General features: G+C 39.0%; 1 non-coding gene and 1 pseudogene across 1 annotated transcript; both read right to left on the reverse strand.

The window, feature by feature from the left end:
- The window catches only part of LOC129673285 (39S ribosomal protein L12, mitochondrial-like), a 126,277-nt pseudogene that overhangs the window by 88,800 nt on the left and 13,223 nt on the right, over positions 1-24,254 (reverse strand).
- Positions 11,418-11,489, reverse strand: Trnaa-agc (transfer RNA alanine (anticodon AGC)). The gene has a single exon. It is a non-coding gene; the product is annotated as a tRNA-Ala (tRNA).

Genomic DNA, 24,254 nt, shown 5'->3' on the forward strand with positions numbered 1-24,254 from the left:
TTTTCTAAGGATCTGGAATTTAATTATTGACTGTAATTGTTAGAGGACATCCTGATCCATTTGCTTATATAATTATCACAACATCCTTTGAGTTATATGGACATAAAATCAGGTGTTAAGCACTTATAGATGTGAAAATCTACACAAGGAGGTTATAGCTGAAAACACACACACACACACACAGAGAGAGAGAGAGAGAGAGAGAGAGAGAGAGAGATAGAGAGAGCATGCAAAAAGCCCAAAGCAGATCATGCCAGGCTTTGTTCTTTATATATTGGTTTAGTTTTCATTGGTGAGCATTAAGATCAGGGTTTTGTATGAGCTGAGCCAAGCTCTGCTACTGAGCCATATCCCAAGTTCACAGTCATAAGATTAAAAAAACATTTACATAGTAAAATGATTTTGGAATTTTCCTGATCACTTGGTGAAGCTTACCAAAAGCAAAAAAGAGCAGATTGATAATTATAAGCAGATGCTGAGCCTGATGGCCAACTGTCGGGCAGAGTGAATGGAATTTTATGTAAGAAGTGGGAAATAGTAAGAGCTGGAGAGGACAGGAACTCCACAAGGAGAGCAACAGAACAAGAAAATTTGAACACAGGGAACTTCCCCGAGACTCATACTCCAACCAAGGACTATCCATGGAGATAACCTAGAACCCTGACAATGCAGCCACTTCTGATGAGAACTGATAGACTAAGATCAGAAAGAAGGAGAGGAGGACCTCCCCTATCAGTGGACTTGGGGAGGGGCATGCATGCAGAAAGGGGGGGAGGGGGGGCCGGGAGGGGAGGAGGGAAGGGCTTATGGGGGGATACAAAATGAATAAAGTGTAATTAATAAAAGTTAAATTAAAAAAAAAGAAATGTAGTGTTATCGACTGGCAATGCTTGAGAAGTAAAATGAAATTTTCAAGCTACATATTTCATATAGTAAATATGTACATTTATATTTTTATAATAAATAGAACATCATATTTTGTATTTCATTATTAAAAGCAAAGCACTATCAAGTTGTATGTAGTCATATTCCCTTTTCAGCAAATACTGATGCATTACTTACCATGTGCCTCAATTCTGATAATCCAGTGGTGACCAATCCCATCAAGACACGTGCTGTGCAGCTAACAGAAGAACCGCAAAAACAAAGCATGTAATAACTCACTGAATGTGAAGTGTGAAATGATAAGAAAGAAATATTGTGCAGAGACAAATGCCGCTGAGGTTGCTCAGGCTAAGTGACTCAAAAAAGTCCTGTGGGAAGGAGACGTCAAAAATAAATGAAGCAAGCCATATAAAGGCATGATAAAGAAGGTTGTTGGCACTCTTACTTATCATGAATAGTTGCTGTCTGTCTGAAACAGACCCTGGTGCTCTAAGTCAATTCCATCACAATGAATGGCTGCAGGAACTACAATTCTTTTTCTAGAGTTTATGTTTTATTTCCTTATCACACTTTGTACTAAGAAGAATGTTTTGTATATAAAAGTTGGGCTATGTGTACTTTGTTTAGTCATCATTTTGTGCTAAAAAGAATTCATACTTTTTACAGTAAATCCTCAATATCCCACTTGAAGACAGCTACTAGTTTATTTCAGTGCAGCTCAGAGAAAATTTTTTTGCCAGTGCTTATTTTTTTTATTAATTACAGTTTATTCACTCTGTATCCCCCTGTACCTCCCTCCCATTCTCCTCCCAATCTCACCCCTCCTCTTCCCCACCTGTGTCCCTCTCCCAGTCCACTGATAAGGGAGGTCCTCCTCCTCTTCCCTCTAATCCTAGTCTATCAAGTCTCATCAGGAGTGGCTGCATTGTCTTCTTCTGTGGCCTGGTAAGGTTGCTCCCACCTCGAGGGGAGGCAATCAAGGAGCAGGGCAATCAGTTCCTGTCAGAGACAGTCCCTGTCCCTATTACTATGGACCCACTTGGACACTGAACTGCCATAGGCTACCTCTGTGCAGGGGTTCCAGGCCATCTCCATGAGTGGTCCTTGGCTGGAGTATTAGTCTCAGAAAAGACCCCTGTGCCCAGAATTTTGGATCTGTTGCTGTCCTTGTGGAGCTCCTGTCCTCTCCTGGTCTTACTATCTCCCTCTTCTTTCATAAGATTCCCGGCACTCTGCCCAAAGTTTGGCTGAGTCTCAGCATCTGCCTCAATACCCTGCAGGTTAGAGCCTTTCAGAGGCCCTCTGTGGTAGGCTCCTATCCTTAACACCCCACTCTCAACAAAAGACAGGTCAAAAAAACAAAACAAAACAAAACAAAACAAAACAAAACAAAAAACCAGAAACTAAGAGAAATTTGTTGACTTGGTCCTGGCCACAGGACAGGGCATGAGAAGTCTTGGCCTCTGAATTTTATATCTATTTGATTATAAGCTCTTAAGTAAAATATTAGAAGACTCATAAATCTGCAATATGTAATACATAAGCTTTATTATGAAAGCAAACTTTGAGCCATATTATGTACTCTCAATAATATTTATTAGGTTGGGAAGCTAAGTACTTCTAGTAATGAAGAAATCACGATTTATAAGAAGCTTGTTTCTGTGGTGGGTGACTTATATTCTTTTAATTGCCTTTGATATTTGTTTGAAATTTTTGATGTTAATAATTCCCAACTATTGGAAATATTTCAACCAACACAAGAAATAGAAAATGACTAATATTGCGGCGCTTTCGGGGCTCCTGCTTCAGCTTTAATAATAAAGATGCGGAGGCGTCTGCATAATTTAATGTTACTGGTGTTTTGCTGGGGCATACTCTCAGCTCGCCTCTAACCTAAACTGACTTCTTGCCACTCCGTCTCTCCGTGTGGCTCTCACTGCCTCCTTTCCTCTAGCAGTTCTTCCTCCTGCCAGCTCTTTATTCTGCCAAAAGCCACATTCTGGTCCAAGCCAATCAGCAGCAGGACGGCACAAGATCCCTTTCTTTGGGCTGCCCTTCGGCATTGAAGTATTATGACCTTCACCAAACAGCTTGCCTTTTAACATGGCAATTTCTGGTAATCATCTTTTGGGCAGGTGAGGAAGGACAAGCCTTTACATATAGAGAGCTGATGACGGAGCGTAAAGGGACAACACAAAATATTCCCCTAGCTCCTAGCACTGCTGACACAGCAGTTAATAACTGAAAACACAGGGACGCACTGTCATATATGTGGGGGAAAGTCACCCCAAAAGACTAATCTATTTAATCAGCTAAGGGCAGCTTTTAGAAGAAACCACCAACATACTTCTGACAGAATACTTTTAATAGATGTATCTGAATATATGGAATAAATAATACTTTGCAAACATGACTTGCTTCATAGATTCCACATTGCTTGTACTGAAACTTTGTTTCTGTTCAACGCTATACTTCTGGAATTCTTATCACTTATTGCCTTGATGGTATTGCATTGATCTTACATTATCCAAATCATAGATTTTTATATTGTTATGCTTACAGGTAGAACTATGGGTCAAATTTACTTGCAGAAATAGAAGTTACTGTCTCAGGACAGCTGCATCTCCAAAATCACAGCCCAGTCTGGGTGGCTACTAATGGAAGATGAAAACCTGGAGCACGCTGCAAAACTTTCAGGAAGCTCCATGGGTTCCAGAGCAAACTTTCCAAGCAGCTCAATTGGTCTGTCTCTTCCAGGCAGCTTGGCTATTCTCTGCCCCTTTCAGGAAGCTTGGCTGTTCTGTCTCTTGCAGAGAGCTCAGGTGATCTGAGAGTCTTCTAGGCAGTTCATCTTGTCTCTACAAATTCTTGAAGATGAACTGGTCTCTGCTTTTTCCTTTCTTAGCTGATCCCTGTTCCTCATACCTGGCCTTGCTGGGCTGTGTCTCTTCTTTGCAGTCCAGCTTTTCTAAGAGTGTCTCTCAGCAGTCCTTACTGCTTCCACAATCTTGGAGAGGGGGGACCTCATGAAACTGTTCAGCTTCAAGAACTTCCTAAATCTTTTGCATCCTTTACTTCCTCAGATTATGGCTAGTCCCTGCAGAATGGAAGGTTTTCTTCCCCATCCCCCTTAGAATATCCTGTGCCATAATGAGCTTCTTTGTAGAAAAGAATTCCTGTGTTTCACTTCAGGACTTTCCTTTCAGGAAGAAAGATTTATCATGGGGGTAATTTGTACACAGCATATGCGCTTAGAGATTAGAAGACAATTCTGGGGGTGGGTTATCACTTTCACAATGTGGGTCCCAGGGGACAAACTATGGTCATCATATTTGGTGGATTTAGTGAGCTCTTATGAGTCCAAAATTCTGGAGGGTTAAAATTGTAGAAAGATGTGTTTCCACTGACAATAGAGTTGGAAAAGTAAGACTCCGTGAGAGTACAGACAGTAGCACAAAGCTCTAGAGAATTTGTCTATCCAGGATATATCTATTTTTACTTCACTTAAAAACTCCCGCAGGGCTTCTGATTTTTTTTTTGAGTTGATTTTGTATCCTGCCACTTTGCTGAAGGTGTTTATCAGCTGGAGGAGTTCTCTGGTTGAATTTTTGGGGTCGCTCATATATACTATCATATCATCTGCGAATAGTGACACTTTGACCTCTTCCTTTCCGAATTGTATCCCCTTGATCTCCTTTAGTTGTCTTATTGCTCTGGCTAGGACTTCAAGTACTATGTTGAAGAGGTATGGAGAAAGTGGGCAGCCTTGTCTTGTCCCTGATTTCAGTGGGATTGATTTAAGTTTCTCTCCATTGAGTTTGATGTTGGCTATAGGCTTGCTGTATATTGCCTTTACTATGTTTAGATATGTGCCTTGTATTCCTGATCTCTCTAAGACTTTAAACATGAATGGGTGTTGGACTTTGTCAAATGCTTTTTCAGCATCTAAGGAGATGATCATGTGGTTTTTCTCCTTCAGTTTGTTTATGTGGTGGATTACATTGATGGATTTCCATATGTTGAACCACCCTTGCATGCCTGGGATGAAGCCTACTTGGTCGTGGTGGATGATATCTTTGATGTGTTCTTGGATTCTGTTTGCAAGTATTTTATTGAGTATTTTTGCGTCAATGTTCATAAGAGAGATTGGTCTGAAGTTCTCTTTTTTTGTTGGGTCTTTGTGTGGTTTAGGTATCAGGGTGACTGTTGCTTCATAGAATGAGTTTGGTAATGTACCTTCTGTTTGTATTTTGTGGAATAGTTTGAGGAGAATTGGTGTGAGCACTTCTTTGAAGGTCTGGCAGGATACAAAATCAACTCAAAAAAATCAGAAGTCCTCCTGTATACCAAAGACAAAAGGGCTGAGAAAGAAATTAGGGAAACAACACCCTTCACAATATCCACTAATAACATAAAGTACCTTGGGGTGACACTAGCCAAGCAAGTGAAAGACCTGTTTGAGAAAAACTTCAAGTCTCTGAAGAAAGAAATTGAAAAAGATATCAGAATATGGAAAGATCCCCTGTGCTCATGGATTGGTAGGATTAACATTGTGAAAATGGCCATCCTGCCAAAAGCAATCTACAGATTCAATGCAATTCCCATCAAAATACCAACTCAATTCTTTACAGACCTTGAAAAAAAGATTCTCAGCTTCATATGGAGAAACAAAAAACCCAGAATCTCCAAAACAATCCTGTACAACAACAGATCATCTGGAGGTATCTCCATCCCCGATCTCAAGTTGTACTACAGAGCAATAGTAATAAAAACTGCATGGTATTGGCATAAAAACAGAAAGAAGGATCAATGGAACCGCATAGAAGACCCAGAAATAAATCCACACACCTATGAATACTCGATTTTTGACAAAGAAGCCAAAACCATTCAATGGAAAAAAGACAGCATCTTCAACAAATGGTGCTGGTCCAACTGGATGTCCACATGCAGAAAAATGAAAATAGATCTATATTTATCACCCTGCACAAAACTAAAGTCCAAGTGGATTAAAGACCTCAGCATAAAACCAGATACTCTAAATCTGTTAGAAGAAAAAGTGGGGAACAGCCTAGAACTCATTGGCACAGGAGACAACTTCCTGAACAGAACACCAACAGCACAGGCTCTAAGAGCAACAATCAATAAATGGGACCTCATGAAACTGAAAAGCTTCTGTAAAGCAAAGGACACTGTCATCAAAACAAAACGCCTGCCTACAGATTGGGAAAGAATCTTCACTAACCTTTTATCTGACAGAGGACTAATATCGAGTATATACAAAGTACTAAAGAAGCTGAAAAGCAGCAAAGCAAGTAATCCAATTAAAAAATGGGGAACAGAGCTAAATAGAGAATTCTCGACAGAGGAATATTGCATGGCAGAGAAACACTTAAAGAAATTCTCAACATCATTAGCCATCAGGGAAATGCAAATCAAAACGACCCTGAGATATCACCTTAACACCCATCAGAATGGCCAAGATGAAAAACTCAAGGGACAACACATGCTGGAGAGGTTGTGGAGAAAAGGGAACCCTCCTCCACTGCTGGTGGGAATGTAAACTGGTACAACCACTCTGGAAATCTATCTGGCGCTTTCTAAGACAATTAGGAATAGTGCTTCCTCAAGACCCAGCTATACCACTGCTAGGTATATACCCAAAGTTTGCTCAAGTACACAAAAGGGATATTTGCTCAACCATGTTTATAGCAGCTTTATTTGTAATAGCCAGAACCTGGAAACAACCCAGATGTCCATCAACGGAGAAATGGGTACAGAAATTGTATTTTTACACAATGGAATACTACTCAGCAATCAAAAAGGAGGAAATCATGAAATTTGCAGGCAAATGGTGGGATCTAGAAAAGATCATCCTGAGTGAAATATCCCAGAAGGAGAAAGACAAACACAGTATATACTCACTTATATAGACCTATAAGATATGATAAACATAATGAAATCTGTACACCTAAAAAGATAATCAAGAGAGCGGACATGGGGTAAGATGATCAATCCTCGTTTAGAAAGACAGATGGGATGTGCATTGAATGTATGACAGGAGTCTACTGAGCGCATTTGAAAGACTCTAACTAGCAGTGTTTTCAAAGCAAAGACTCATGACCAAACCTTTGGCAGAGTACAGGGAATCATAAGAAAGAAGGGGAGTTAGTCTGATGGGGAAAGGATAGGAGCTCCACAAGGACCAAATATATCTGGGCACAGGGTCTTTTCTGAGACTGACATTCAACCAAGGACCATGTATGGATATAACCTAGAACCTCTGCTCAGATGTAGCCTGAGGTAGCTCAGTAACCAATTGGTTTCACATAGTGAGGGGAACAAGGACTATTTCTAACAGGAACTCAATGAGTGGCTTTTTGGCCTCCCCACCCCCCAAGGGAGGAGCAGTCCTGTTAGGCCACAGAGGAGAGCTTTGCAGCCAGTCCTGAAGATACCTGATAAAACAGGATCAGATGAATGGGGAGGAGGTCCCACCTATCAGTGGACTTGGCAAGGGGCATGGTGGAGATGAGGGAGGGAGGGAGGGACTGGGAGGGAATGAGGGATCGGGACACGGCTGGGATACAGAGTTAATAAAATGTAACTGATAAGAAAAAAATACAATTCAAAAAAACAAAACAAAAAACAAAAAACAAACTCCCACAGGGATAAACAAATAATATAAGTGTTAATCACTAAATCTCAAGGACTTTTCACAGATACCATGGGAAAATAAAGCTCTATCCTTCTTTCTCTTTGCCTGTTTGTTCTTACCCTCACTAGCAAATCCATTTCTTCACCTACTTCTTTGGGATTCTGAAATAGACTGCTGACCAGCTGAGGCATCTAGCTCCTGGAATCTCGGGCCTTTCATTCATAGACAACTATTGACAGACCACAGCGGTAAATCATTCTAATAATTCCACCTAGATAGCTATCTAGCTGTTACTCTAGGGAACCCAGAGGTACAATATAGCAACAAATTGTACCATGGCTCAAAATTAACATAAACCTTTCTCAATGAATGTTATAATTTTAGATAAATTTATTAATTCAAGGATTACACTGTTAAAGCAGTCATGTAGTATAAAGAAAACCAAAAGCTTGCATCTGTGATGAGTATATTAAGCTCCTAAGAACCTTATTCGATTTTCATTTTTATTTTAAAACTACATAAAATATATTTTTTATTATTAGAAATAGGTATTTTTACATGACTAAAAGAAGAAAACTTTAAGACTGGGAAAAAACTCCCATCTTTATGTAGTCATTAATGTTAGTTTATAGGATAAATAAATTCCCAAAGATCTTTAAAAATTTGTTTTCATTCAATTAGAGTCTAAATAACAATAAAGTAATATGTCACGAGGCAAAGCTCTATTAAACTTTGAATGGAACCGTATGCAGTGGCATTTAGAGTTCAGTAAAATGCCATTGTGATTGGCAGCTGATATTTATGAGAATTTTAACTACATAATATTGAGGGACAAAGATTTTGATAGACAAACAAGAAGGCCATGTGTTATGAAAAGTTAAAACTACATGTACCTTATCAAAATTTTTTCATAATGGCATTGTGTGTTTAAGAAGTAGCTAGTAAAGGGTAGTCAGGAAGAGTGGTCATAATCACTAATGGTTACTTAAAACAGTAGTGGAGATCAGTTAATGAAATATAAACCTGTGCATCTTAATATGTGGAGACTGAATAGTCATTAACTGATTTATTTAGAGATAAAAGATGTCAAAAACTGTACATCTAAAGAAACTAAGCAAGAGAGAGCACCCTGACTAAAACACTCAATCCCCATCCTAAAAGGCAAAGAGGTTGGACATCAGAAGAAGAAGAAAACAGGAAACAACCTAGGAACCTGTCACAGAGGGCCTCTGAAAACCTCTGCCCTGCAGACTATCAAAGCAGAAGTGAGACTTATGGCCAACTGTTGGGCAGAGTGCATGGAATCTTATGTAAGAAGTGGGAAATAGCAAGAGCTGGAGAGAACAGGAACTCCATAAGGAGAGCAACAGAACCAGAAAATTTGAACACAGGGAACTTCCCAGAGACTCATACTCCAACCAAGGACTATTCATGGAGATAACCTAGAACCCCTGCACAGATGTAGCCCATGGCAGTTCAGTGTCCAAGTGGGTTATGTAGTAAAGGGAAGAGGGACTGCCTCTGACATAATCTTATTGGCCTGCTTTTTGATCACCTCCCCCTGGGGGGGGAGTAGCCATACCACGCCACAGAAGATGACAATGCATCCACTCCTGATGTGATCTGATAGACTAAGATCAGAAGGAAGGAGAAGAGGACCTCCCCTATCAGTGGACTTGGGGAGGGGCATGCATGAGGAAGGGGGAGGGAGGGTGGGATCGGGAGGGGAGGAGGGAGGGGCTTATGGGGGGATACAAAATGAATAAAGTGTAATTAATAGTAAAAAAAAAGATGTCATGAAAATGGTTTTACAAAAGTTAAATAATCTTTACAAGGGGTATTATTAGATGAAGAATAGGGAGCTTAACTGGGTTAAATATACAGGAGAAAACTAATTGTCAAGAAAAGTACTATTAAGAAAGTTATTCAAGGTCTGGAAAGATAGCTTAGTAATTAAGATCATACATGCAGAGGGACTCAGTTAATTTCCCAGTGTGAGTGTTCTGTGACTAAAACACAGCCCTGTCACTCCAGCACCAAGGTTCTCCTGCCTCTGGCATCCATGGGTAACTGTCCTGACCTGGACATACCTCCTTTCCTGTCACACATACATAAACATATCATGGAAATATAACAAAAAAGAAATTTTCTAAAACTGTTATCCATAGAAGCTAAACACAAAGTTCACGCTCTACAGAGTGGAAAGCGTGGGGCATTTTCCATCTTCAGATTGTTTAGACGGTCCGTTTACATTTCAGGCTCAGCCCCTCAGAGCTGAAAGGGCGGCATGCTTCCCAAAGGCAGAAACCTAATTAATGTTGAGTCCATGCCTGAAGCTGGCTTCCAATTCAAGGATGTTTTCGGACTTTATCCCTATTTATATCATCTTTCTTTCTTTCTTTCTTTCTTTCTTTCTTTTCAACAGAAAGGCACTGTTTTCAAAAGTTGGGCCAGAAGCCAATGGAACTTCCTGGAATGGTTTTCTTACCAAAGCTTGAACCCCAGTGCTTCTCCCTTACTCTTCTTCAATTAAGGCATCAATAACATTCCTGTTAGAGATTAGTTAAACACACTAGAGTTCTTCTCAGACTGAGTTGGCATAAATGTGACTTGCAAGCATAGCATGTCATAGAATGAAATAAATTGGCTTATTTCCTTAATGTCAGGGTTTTTTTTTTTTGGGGGGGGGCGCATGGAAATCATGAGCAGATGCATACTGTTCACAAAAATATGTTTTAAAAATATATCAATTAAGCTCAATCTCCTGGGAAGCTTAGGTTTCCACTGAACCGGCAATAAATTTTCAAGAAAGGTGGAGTCCTTCAGAGGCCCTCTGTGGTAGGCTCATGTCCTGTTTCCTGTTTTCTCCAGCTTCCAATGTCTATCCCATTTGCTTTCTGAGTGAGGATTAAGCAACTTCCCTAGGGTCCTCCTTCTTGTTTAGTTTCTTTAGGAGCATAGATTTTAGTATGTTTACCCTATATTATATGACTAATATCCACTTACAAGTGATATATACTCTGTGTGTCTTTCTGCTTCTGGGTCACCTCATTCAGGATGATCTTTTCTAGTTCCCACCATTTGCCTCCAAATTTCATGATTTCTTTGTTTTTAATTGCTGAGTGGTATTCCATTGTGTAAATGTACCACAATTTCTGTATACATTCCTCTGATGAGGTATATCTGGACTCTTTCCAGGTTCTGGCTATTATGAATAAAGCTGCTACGAACATGGTTGAGCAAATGTCCTTGCTGTATACTTGTGCATATTTTGGATATATGCCTAGGAGGCTCTACCAGCAGGGTACCAAAGCAGATGCTAAGACTCACAGCCAAACTTTGGGCAGAGTGCAGAGAATCTTATTAAAAAAGTGGGAGATAGAAAGACCTGGAAAGGACAGGAGCTCCACAAGGAGAGCAACAGAACCAAAAAATCAAGGCTCCGGGGTTTTTGCAAAGACCAATGTTCCAACCAAGGACCATGCTTGGAGATAACCTAGACCCCTTGCTCAGATGTAGCCCATGGCAGCTCAGTCTCCAAGTGGGTTCCCTGGTAAGGGGAACAGGGTCTGTCTCTGACATGAACTCAGTGGCTGGCTCTTTGATCACCTCCCCCTGTGGGAGGAGCACCCTTACCAGGCCACAGAGGAAGACAATGCAGCCAGTCCTGATGAGACCTGATAGACTAGGGTCAGATGGAAGGGGTGGAGGACCTCCCTTATCAGTGGACTGAGGGACTGGCATGAGAGGGAGAAGAAGAGGAAGGGAGGATGGGATTGGGAGGGAATAAGAGTGGGGGCTATAGGTGGGATACAAAGTGAATAAATGGTAATAGTAATAAAATTAAAGCGAGTAAGCCACAATGGCTTGAAAACACTGGAGGTACCAGGGATTGAACCCGGGGCCTAATGCATGCTAAGCACGTGCTCTACCACTGAGCTACACCCCCCGACACAATAAAATTAAAAAAGAAGAAAACAATTCAATAAAGTTATATAAGAAATATATAACTTTCTTATATAATAAATATATAAGAAAGTTATATATTATTAAATAGGAAATATAGAGATTTTTCTATGCAGACTGTCTAATATTTTGCTTTTTGTGCAAATTAAGCTGGTCCTATATCATCCTCAAGTTAAAATGTCTATAACTTGCTTTTTGTTTACACCAACACTTTTTATTCCCTTTTGGCTGTTTGCTTCATGTTTTTGTTTTAATTAAGTTTTATTTGTATCAATAAAACCTACTTTTGAAGTGCTTTCCCCTTTCTATTGTTGTAGCTTCAGTTATTTTCAAGATACCCTACTAAGGTTCCCTGTTGTTTTATATCTCTTTTTATAAGTAATTTTGTACCCATTTTAAAAAGTTCTATGCAAAATTTGATTTTATTTACTTCTTTGATTTACTCAAGATAATCCTCAGATAAAGTTCTACACAGGTAAATCTAAAAGGTGTCATTGAGATGGACTTCAGTGCCTGTTCTGTGTTCTGTTGAACCAGTTTTTTTTTTCCTCGGGTGTTGTGCTTTTCAATGGAGCTTTCAATTTCATTTATGTTGCTACCTTCCTGTGATCTGGAAATAGGGAGTATGAAACAAACAGAAGCAGTTGTTCCTATTAGGACGGTGCTTCAAGACACTGCTGCTTGTATTCAACTGTTTCGTGTTTTTATTCCCTAACCTTTATTATTTTGCCCTGTTTGTGCTTTGGTGTCTACTTATCTTTAAGAGCTCAATACAAGGAAAGAGCTAGATTGACAGGGAGACAGAGAAGAGTAATATATATATATATATATGTATATATATATATATACACACACAATAAAAAAAAAATGGTTTAAAGGCCAGAATATTCCAGAATATTCCTCTTGCTAGCCACATAACCTTAAAACATGAAGCCTTAGTTCTCTAATCAATAAACCTACTAGTGTTTAATCTGCTTATAACATTAAATGAAATGGCAAAAGGAAAGTACTAGGAACATAGTGAGTTCAGAATAAAATGAAGTTCTCTTGCCGGAAACACATATGAAATGTATTGAAGGATTAAGTAGTATGTCTTTGTTCAGTGATTAGTAAATTCAACTGCTTTTACATTTGTGACATTATCTGGAAAGCTATAAAGAATAACATTACCTAGTCTGCCACTGAAAGATGCTTCCCATAATAGCTGACAGACCCTCTCTTGTTCTTGTTTCTTTTTAAAGAACTTCAGTATTATTTTCTCAGTGACAGAGGGGGGATGGCAAAGGCCCTGTTGTTGGTGACAGATACATAGGTTCTAAGAAACCGAGTTATTTATCTGACAGTGAATCTTTCCAGTTACCATTGTAACAGTGAAAACATTCTTTCGTCATTCTTTTGTTCATATCTATGCACTCTTCACTTGGTCAGTATCTGTGTAAGCAGTTATAAGTTCTATCTGATTGTACAATCTTAGGTTTATTGATTAGAGATTTAAGGCTTCATGTTTTAAGGTGGAAAGAAAGAAGGTCTGCTATATGAGACATCAGCTTTGTGGAGAAAAGGAAATAGAACCTGAATTCCACTGGGCAGGCTCAACCTAACCAAACAATTCTCTGACTAATCTGTTATTCTAAAATGATGAAAAATACAGACTCTTTAATGTGAAGTATAGGTGTTATGAAATATAATGCTGTAGTGAGGAGGCATCATGACACTTCCATGCCAACATATGCCCCTGAAAAATTATGCCAGGCAACAGGCAATAGATCTGGCTTAAGGAGGTTTATTAGGGAAGGGAGAGTAGTGAGGAACTGGAGAAGGGGTAGAGCTCTTGGTTTCATTGATTCTTTGAAATATCTGCTTTGTTTCTGGTTTATTGATGTCAGCCCTGAGTTTGATTATTTCCAGCCATCTACTCCTCTTGGGTGTGTCTGCATCTTTTTTGTCTAGGGCTTTCAAATGAGCCATTAAGTTGCTTCTATGAGATGTTTTGAATTTCTTTATGAAGGACCTTAATGCTATGAACTTTCTTCTTAGCACTGCTTTCATGTCCTTTTCAATTCTTGGAATCTCCTCATTTTATTGCTTTATTATTAAAACATTTATGAGTTCTCAGGTAACCCTCCCATTAAAAGGCTCTTTTTATTTTAATTTCAATTTTTATATTAATTACAGTTTATTTGCTTTGTATCCCAGCTGTTGAACCCTCTCTCATTCCCTCCCAATCCCACCCTCCTTCCCTCATCTCCTCCCATGACCCCCTCAAAGTCCACTGATAGGGGAGGTCCTCCTCCCCTTCAATACGACCCTAGCCTATTGGGTCTCATCAGGACTGGCTGTATTATCTTCCTCTGTGGCCTGGTAAGGCTGCTCCCCTCTAAGGGGGAGGTGATCAGAGAGCCAGCCACTGAGTTCATGTCAGAGACAGTCCCTGTTCCCCTTACTAGGGAACCCACTTGGAGACTGAGCTGCTGAGGGTTACATCTGAATAGGGGTTTTAGGTTATCTCCATGAATTGTCCTTGGTTGGAGTATCAGTCCCAGAAAAGACCCCTGTGCTCAGATTTTTTTGGTTCTGTTGCTCTCTTTGTTGAGCTCCTGTCCCCTCCCCCCTTTTTTTTCATAAGATTCCCTGCACTCTGCCCAAAGTTTGCTTATGAGCCTTAGCACTGCCTTTATACACTGCTGTGTAGAGTCTTTCAGAGGCCCTCTGTAGTAGGCTCCTGACCTGTTTCCTTTTTTCTCCTTCGTCCAGTGTCTGTCAGTTTGCTTTTCTGAGTGAGGATTAACCATCTTACCCAGTATCCTTCTTGCTTAGCTTCTTTAGGTGTATAGATTTTAGTATGTTTATCCTATATTATATGTCTAATATCAACTTATAAGTGAGTATATACCATGTGTGTCTTTCTGCTTCTGGGATACCTCACTCAGGATGATCTTTTCTAGATCCCACCATGTGCCTGCAAATATCATGATTTCTTTGTTTTTTAATTGCTAAGTAATATTCCATTGTGTAAATGTACCACAATTTCTGTATCCATTCCTCTGATGAGGGATATCTGGGTTGTTTTCAGGTTCTGGATATTATGAATAAAGCTCCTACATACATGGCTGAGCAAATGTCCTTGTTGTGTACTTGAGCATCTTTTGGATATATGCCTAAGAGTGGTATAGCAGGATTTTGAGGAAGTGCAAAGAACAATTCTCAACTTCATATGGAAAAACTGGCATTGAAAAACTCTTAAACATTGAAATCAGAAACACACCATAAGAAACTGGAGGATCTCCAACCAAGGACCATGCATGAAGAGGACCTAAAAGCCTGTTCAGAGAGAGCCCATAGGCTGCCCAGTTTCCCAGTAGGTTCCCTGAACTCAGTGGCAGGATCTTTGATAACCTCCGCCTGGGAGGTACAGCCTTGCTGGGCCACAGAAGAAGATGTTGCAGCCAGCCTTGATGAAACCGGATAGGCTAGGGTCAGGTAGAAGGGAGGAGGTCCTCCCCTATTAGTGGACTAGGGAAAGGAATAGTGGGACAAGAGGGAGGGTAGGAAGGACCGGGAGGAAATGCAGCAGGGATGCAAAGTGAATAAATTGTAATAAATATATAAAGATTAAATAATAAAAAAAGAATCTGGAGGATCTTGTCTGCAGTTTTGAAACTCCTCTGCCATTGACACTCTATTGGTAATCTGGAATCTTTTGTTTGGGTCATTTACTTTCTTGACAGCTGTGTATACCCCATAGGGACAGTTAGTTACCAGGCAGTTTGCCCTGATCAAATGCATTGTTGTTGCTTTATTGCACTGCATTTTACTGCACTAAACCTACGAGACCTCTTATGTCCAAATTATTACTGACCAGTGATTTGGAAACTGGATGAACAGAAAATATTGGACCTAGATGGCAATACTTGAGTTACTTAAGTTCCCTTTGATTTTAAAAATACCAGTTTCTAATTTCTGCACAAATATCACTATGTATACACAGAAAATTTCAGGCCATGTAGATTTCAAACATGAGTTATTAACAATTAGAAAACATTGGCATCCTTATCACTTTGTCATAGGCAAAATCCAATATTAATTTCCAGGAAAAATATTATGCTTTGTTTATTTTACCTTGATATGTGTATGTGTGCATGCATATGTTTGTAGACAAACATGCTAGCTACACCATACATGTAGATTTCAGAATATTACTTGGGGGAGTCAATTCCCTCTTTCAATAAATGGGTCACAGTGATCAAATTTATTTCATCAATCTCAATGCAAGCTCTTTTGCCTTCTGAGCCATTTCACTAATCTGAAATTCAAGACTTCTAGCTAAATATTAGGAAACATTAAGAGCATCTATTAAATATTAAACAGCATCTATTGGCTATTTACAATATTTGGTCTCCTTTTAAAATATGCTAAACTATTGGATATTAACTTTTCTGGCTTTTGACAACTATTTCTTGAAGCATTGATAATCTTGGGTAAACATGGTAATGCTAACTGGCTGTCTGAGTTTATAGTATATACAAATCCACAGCATAAAATATCTCTACAGATACGCATATATAGTCACACAATTAATAAAACCAGGATAATATGGTATTTTCTTACACACCTTTGGTTAGTGTTTCTTTGATGTTTTTAATTCACAGTTAATTACCTGTGTTTTAATTGCTTAGGTTCCCAGATGGTCTTCACAGCTACTACTTTTACGGTTTAGGTCTTAAGATTTACCTTTACTAACATTAATAACCCTATATTTAATAAGTCGAGAAAACTGGTAAGTACAGCAAAATTACATGGCAGTTGCCATATGAATCCTTTGTAAATGAGCCCAACACACAAGAAACCGTCATCAAGGTTGATAATAATGCTGATCGCCCAGGACTTTCAACTGGCAGGAAACACTGCTGTCCTCGTTAATTCAGTTCTTTGCATTTTTGTCTTCTCAAGTTTCTGAGAGACATATTTTATATGTGAAGGGATTGTATCTACAAGGCGACAGCTGTAGTATGCCTACTAAGTCAGTAGAGGGCTCTGTATTAGGTAGTACTTATTGTCTTCTCTTTCTCGGCTTTTGAAATTCTCAATTTCTGCTTCATCTTAACTCCTTTTCAATGTGTACTGTTTTTCTATGATTCTTTAGCTTGGGTGAGGGTGGGTCACATTGACACTAGTAGGCAAAATTATACATTTTAGTAGTTTTTAATATCTTTTTAATGACTATACATTTTCATTTTTGGTATGTTTGCTAGTTTCACCATACCTGGAATAGAAGTGCACATTGAGTATGATAGGCAAGTGTTTTAAGTCTGAACTACATCCTAACCTACTACATAGTTTTCTGTCTTTTTATTATTACATATTTTTTAAAAGTTATTATTTTTATTCCAAGAGAAATGCGTTAGGAGGTAACTATTTCAGAATTTTAAGAAGAAAGAAGTAGCATTATTATCAACCTTGATGAAGGTTTCTTGTGTGTTAGGCTCATTTACAAAGGATTTATATGGCAACTGCCATGTAATTTTGCTGTACTTACCAATTTTCTCAACTAATTAAATATAGGGTCTGTTAAAAATTGTTATTTTGTATTGTTATTTTGATGGGGGTTACATTGAATCTGTAGATAGCTTTTCATAAGATGGTCACTTTTTCTGTGTTAATTCTACAGATACATGAGCATGGGAGACCTTTCCATCTTCTGATATCTTCTTGAACTTCTTTCTTCAGAGATTTTGAAGTTCTTGTCATACAGGTCTTTGACTTCCTTGGTTAGAGTTACCCCTAGATACTTTATATTATTTGTGCTATTGTGAGAGGTGTGGTTTCTGAAATTTCTTTCTCTGCCCTTTTTACATTTGTGTACAGGAGGGCCATGAAGAGGATAGCACAATCCTGAACATCTAATGCCCCAATTACAAGGGCACCTGCATAAAAGAAACATCACATATCAATCCCGATTCCAATACATTTATAGTGGGAGACTTCAACACTCCCCTTTCACCAATAGACAGATCATCAAGACAGAAGCTAAACAGAGAAATAATGAAGCTGATAGAGGTCATGAATCAAATGGGCCTAATAGAGATCTATAGAACTTTGCACCCAAATACAAAAGAATGTACCTTTTTTTCTCAGCACCACACAGAACCTTCTTTAAAACTGACCATATAATAGGTCTCAAAGCAAAGCTCAACCAATACATGATAATTGAATTAACCCATTCTTCTTTATCTGAATACCATGAATTAAAGACAGACCTCAACAACAACAGAAACAACAAAAAGCTTTCACACTCATGGAAACTGAACAACTCCCTTATCAATGATCACTGGGTGAGGGAAGAAATAGACAACTTAAAGACTTCTTAGAATTCAATGAAAATGAAGACACAACTTACCCAAACTTATGTGACACCAGGAATGCAGGGCTAAGAGGAAAGATCATAGCAATAAGTGCCCTCATAAAGAAATTGGAGAGATCACATATCAGCAACTTAATAGATCACCTGAAAGCTTTAGAAACAAAAGGAGCAAACACACCAAAGAGTAGACGGCAGGAAAAAATCAAACCCATGGCTGAAATCAATAAATTAGAAACAAAGAGAGCAATACAAAGAATCAAAGAAACTAAGAGTTGTCTCTTTGAGAAAATCAACAAGATAGACACAGCCCTCGTAGTTTATTTTTATTTCAGTCCTGTTTGTCTGCTGATTTAATGTAACCTTACCTGAATTTTGTTTCATTCTACAAACGGAGTCTGTTTTTCATCTTTAAATTCTGGGTTTCCAACTGTGTTGAACGGCGTGGCATAGCAATTATAGCACTGGAGCCCTGTCTCTTGCGAGGACACTGCTTATATGCCTACATATCTACTGAGAGGTTCTGGGGGCAGCTCATACATTGTACAGGTTTTTCACTGTCACAGAAGATCAGACAAACTTCAGTCCAGGATGTTTTACCAGTAATTTTACCCTACCAGTGTTTACTCCCCAGAAACTCTCTGTGTCTGTCTCTGTCACCCTCCCTTCCTCCCTTTCTTCCTCTTTACCTCTCTTCCTCCCTCTCCTTCTCCATCTCTTTCCTTACCTTCCTCTCCCCTCCTTCTCCCTCTCCTCTCTAGCTCTTGCTGTTTCTTTTGCTCATTTGATGGCACCATTCCTAGATTTTCAGCGCTGCACTATATTTCTTTCTTTTTTATTTTTAAATTTAATTTTCTGGTGAATATTCTTTATTAATTTATTTTAAATTAATTAATTCATTACAATTTATTCACTTTGTATCCCTGCTGCAGTCCCCTCCCTCATCTTTTCCAAATCCCACCCATCCTCTTCTCTTTTCACCCTGTGCCCTTTCCTTAGTCCTGTCCCGTCCCCTCCAGGTCTTTCTATCTCCCTTTTCTTCCATAAGGATTCCAGCATTCTGCCCAAAGTTTGGTTATGAGTCTCATATCTCCTTTGATACTTTGTGGGTAGACTCTTTCAGGAGTTCTCTGTGGAAGACCCTTGTCCTGTTCCTTGTCTTCTCCTACTTCTGATGTCTATCCTGTTTACCCGTCTGAGTGAGGTTTCAGCCTCTTCCCTAGGGTCCTCCTTGTTTTTTTTTTTTAGCTAATTTAGGACTATAGATTTTAGTATATTTATCCTATATTATATGGCTAATATCCACTTATAAGTGAGTATATACCATGCATGTCTTTGTGCTTCTGGGTTACCTCACTCAGGATGATCTTTGGTTTTTGGCACTAAAGAAGAAACAGCCTCACATTTTTCAGGAACATTTTCAACTTCTCTATTCTAAATAATGAAGAAGGTAATAATACAGGAACAAATGCTAGAATTACTAATTTTTTTTAAGATTTGTTTATTATGTATACAGTTCTCTGCCTGCATGTACACCTTTATGCCAGAAGAGGGCACCAGATCTCATAGATAGTTGTGAGCCACCATGTGGTTGCTGGGAATTGAACTCAGGACCTTTGGAAGAAAGACCAGTGTTCTTAACCTCTGAGCCATCTCCCCAGCCCATAGAATTACTAATTTTTAAAGAGAGACCAAATACAACCTTCCTTAGTATATCCAGGACACAGTTGTATAAAACGTGCACATACAATATGCAATATTTTAAAGTTTTTGTATAGAGAGAGCAAAGGTAAAAACAAATATAGAAAATATTCCCACAAATACTGTAATGATAATTTCCTGATTCCAAATAAGGAAATAATGGTAATATATCTATAGTATTTGGAATCTAAGCAAACTTACAACTTATCAAAATGATTGAAAGATGCAGGGTGATAAGTATGGGTCTATTTTCATTTTTCTACATGTAGACATCCAGTTGGACCGGGCCTCTGAAAGCCAGAAGAAAACAGGAAACAACCTTGAAACCTGCCACAGAGGGCCTCTGAAAGCTTCTGCAGTATAGACTGTCAAAGCAGATGCTGAACCTGATGGCCAACTGATGGGCAGAGTGAATGGAATTTTATGTAAGAAGTGGGAAATAGTAAGAGCTGGAGGGGACGGGAACTCCACAAGGAGAGCAACAGAACAAGATAATTTGAACACAGGGAACTTCCCAGAGACTCATACTCCAACCAAGGACTATTCGTGGAGATGACCTGGAACCCCTGCACAGGTGTAGCCCATGGCAGTTCAGTGTCCAAGTGGGTTCCATAGTAATGGGAAGAGGGACTGCCTCTGACATAATCTGATTGGCCTGCTCGTTGATCACTTCCCCCTGAGGGGGGAGCAGCCTTACCAGGCCACAGTAGAGGACAATGCAGCCACTTTTGATGAGAACTGATAGACTAAGATCAGAAAGAAGAGGAGAACCTCCCCTATCAGTAGACTTGGGGAGTGGCATGCATGCAGAAACGGGAGGGAGGGTGGGATTGGGAGGGGAGGAGGGTGGGGCTTATGGGGGGATACAAAATGAATAAAGTGTAATTAATAAAAAATTTTAAAAAATGATTGAAAGAGATGATTCCATTGTTAAAAGCAATGCCAAGGGTAAGTGAGACGGCTCAGTGTGTAAAAGAACTATTTACACCTATCTCAGGGCCTGAGCTCAAACCCCAGAAACCATTGTTGGAAAGAACCAACTCCCAAAATTTATCCTCTGACATAACACCATTGCCTCATACAGGCCTTCCTCCTGCCGCAATAAACAAACCAAACATTAATTAATAAGAGCAATACCTTGCCCTTATTGTCAAATCTGTAACTGTCCTTAATTAAATTACACTGTTTTTCTCAGTTGTCAACTTGTAAATAGGCTTCTTACAAACATGAGGGGAAATTTCCATTGTTACTCATAGAAGAATAAGGGAGAACTCAAGCAAAATTTGAACATGAGACAGGATTTTAGAGAACAGACTATATTGTGGAGGAATCCATCCAATAACGAAGGAGAACCTCCCCAAAATCTAAAAGTTGTCACTAGTGGGTACAAGTGACAAGAGGATGCACAAAAGGTCATTTGAAAGACAAGTGTCACTCATTTTGGCAAGTGATAGAGGTATTTACTAAAGATCGCAAGAATATACCCCATGGTCATGTGTTAAAGCATTGATTATCAAAATGACGGTATGAGGAGATGGTAGAGCTTTGAAACGGTGGAGCATAACAAGAGGTCTTTATGTCACTTGGTGAAGTGGACTGTGGGAATCCCACCCTCGGACTCTGTTTGTATTGAAGTTCGTGAAGTTATCTGTTTATTCTATCACAGACTTCTGGTACAGTATGCTGCCCCCATTAGAAGTCCAGAGTACAAATGAAAAGGGAGTAGGTCCTCCCCTATCAGTGGACTTGGAAAGGGGCAGGGAGGAGACCAGGGAGGGAGTGTGGGGTTGGAGAGGGAATGAGGGAGCGGGATACAGCTGGGACACAGAGTTAACAAAATGTAACTAATAAGAAAAATAAAATTAAAAAAAAAAGAAGTCCAGAGTAGGGACTGACTAATTTTGGACTAAAATTTCTAATATAAAAAGCCAACATTTTTTCTTGTATAATTAATTATCTCTGATATTTTGTGATAGTCATGACACAGACTAATTTAAGGGTATATATTTTTTGCCACCTGCCATTTTTTCTCTTTCTGGTAAAATATGTCCAGATTATTTTTTTTCTCATTAGGATCTCTTGATTTTTTTTTCTTTTTATTTCATGGTTTTGATAGATGGAAGAATAAGAGTCAAGGTCTATAATCTTTAATTTCAAATGAATGAATGAATAAATAATGAAACAGAAACAAACAGCAATAAAGAAGTAAAAACAGTTTTCGTCATCTTCAGTAGACATATGTACATCGATTTAATTTCAAAATCTTTAAATGGCCAAAGTGCAAAACTAAAGAAAATGAGCATCTGTTTATAATTACAAATTCACTGCAATGCTAAACAGACTTTGACACAATCTTCAGCATGAAAAACAACAAATGCATATGGAAATAATATAAAAATGTTGATGATGACCTTAAGTCTTCTGAAATCATGAAACTCCAGAAGCCAAGCCAGCTTACGCTGGCTTGATTTTTTTCCATTCAACAGATTTATTAAAAAAATTGTTTTTAAATTTTTTAAAATTATTATTATTTATTACAATTTATTCAACTTGTATCCCAGCTGTGGCCCCCTCCCTCATCTCCTCCAAATCCCACTCTCCCTCCCTCTTCTCCCCCTATACCTCTCCCCTAGTCCACTGATAGGTGAGGTCCTCCTCCCCTTCTATTTGACCCTAGCCTATCAGGTCTCATCAGGACTGGTTGCATTGTCTTCCTCTGTGGCCTGGCAAGGCTGCATCCCCCAGGGTGAGGTGATCAGAGAGCCAGCCACTGAGTTCACCCCAGAGAAAGTCCTGCTCCCCTTACTAGGGTACCCACTTGGAGACTGAGTCTATGGGCTATGGGATTTTAGGTCCTCTCCATGCATTGTTCTTGGTTGGGGTATCAGTCTCTGCAGGACCCCCAAGTTTTTTTTTTGTTTGTTTGTTTGTTTGTTTGGCTTTGTTGGTCTCCTTTTGGAGCTCTTGTCCCCTCCAGGTCTTTCTATATCCACCTTCTTTCATAAAATTCCATGAATTCTGCTCAAAGTTTGGCTATGAGTCCCAGCTTCTGCTTCGATACCTCAATCATTAAAGTCTTTCAGAGGCCCTCTATGGTAGGCTCCTGTCCTGTTCCCTGTCTTCTCCTGCTTCCAATGTCTATTGCATTTGTCCTTCTGAATGAGGATTGAACATCTTCCCCAGGGTCTTCCTTGTTGTTTAGCTTCTTTAGGGATATAGATGTTAGTATGTTTATCCTATGTTATATGGCTAATATCCACTTATGAGCATATGCCATGTGTGTCTTTCTGCTTCTAGGTTACCTCACTCAAGATAATCTTTTCTAGATTCCACCATTTGCCTACAAATTTCTTGATTTCCTTGTTTTTAGTAGCTAAATAGTATTCCATTGTGTAAATGTACCACAATTTCACAATTTCTCTATCCATTCCTCCATTGAGGGACATCTAGGTTGTTTCCAGCTTCTGGCTATTATGAATAGAACTGCTACAAACATGTTTGAGCAAATGTCCTTGTATAGCTGAGCATATTTTGGATATATGCCTAAAAGTGGTATATCTGGATCTTGAGGTAGTACTCTTCCCAATGTACTATTCAACTAGATTTGTTCACAAAATAGCATGCATCCAAGAAGAACAGATTAATATTTTGTAGAAAATGAGCATGGATGTTAAGAGGGCTATTGTTGAGACTATCACTACAAGACCTATGTAAATTTTGAGCTTTCAAATATACTTCTAATCACAGGAAAACACTTTTCCAAAAAATGAAGCCAAGACCAAGAAAATAGGTTATAAATGGAATAAAGGAATGGAAGGATGGAGGAATAAAAGAAAATAATTGAGAGGCAGAGGTAGGGGGGAGGAGGAGGAGAAGAGAGAAGAAAAATAGCAGAAGAGAGAGGATTATCAGGACCTCTAATCTAGCCAACACTGAAGGAATCACTAGGCACCTTGAACTTCCCAGTTGTGTAAAGAGCAGCTCTCTTGTCACAAAACAAACTTAAATTTGGTTCGTGTTAGTCTATCAGTTCGCATCAAAATTGGCTGCATTGCCCTCTACCGTGGCCTAGTAAGGCTGCTCCCCCCTGAAAGGAGAGGAGAACCTCCCCTATCAGTGGACTTGGGGAGTGGCATGCATGCAGAAAGGGGAGGGAGGGTGGGATCGGGAGGGGAGGAGGGAGGGGCTTATGGGGGGAATAAAATTAAAAAAATGAATAAACTGTAAAAAAATAAATAAAAAAAAATTAAAATGTAAAAAAAAAAATTTGGTTCGTGTTAATAACAACCAAAACAACTTTATAACTGCTATTGTGCATAACTTTCTTTTTTTGTATAGGCTATTTTATTTTTCATATTATATGTAAGGAAAATGTCTCACATAATTATTACTAAGTAATACATACACATATTACATAGATGTATTAAACAATATATATTTGTATTGTTTAAATGCCTGTCAATTTATTTTGAATTTTGCTGTGCATAAATTTAAAACACACACACACACACATACACACACATGCATTTGCTTATGATTATTTCATCAATATAGAGTCTAATAAATGTAAAATGAAAGCTCAACATAAAACCAGACACATTAAATCGGCTAGAAAAAAAAGTGGGGAATACCCTAGAACTCATTGGTACAGGAGAAAACTTCCTGAACAGAACACCAACAGCACAGGCT

The sequence above is a fragment of the Psammomys obesus genome, unplaced genomic scaffold (assembly GCF_907164565.1).
Source record: "Psammomys obesus unplaced genomic scaffold, mPsaObe1.curated_primary_1811, whole genome shotgun sequence".
NCBI lineage: Eukaryota > Metazoa > Chordata > Mammalia > Rodentia > Muridae > Psammomys > Psammomys obesus.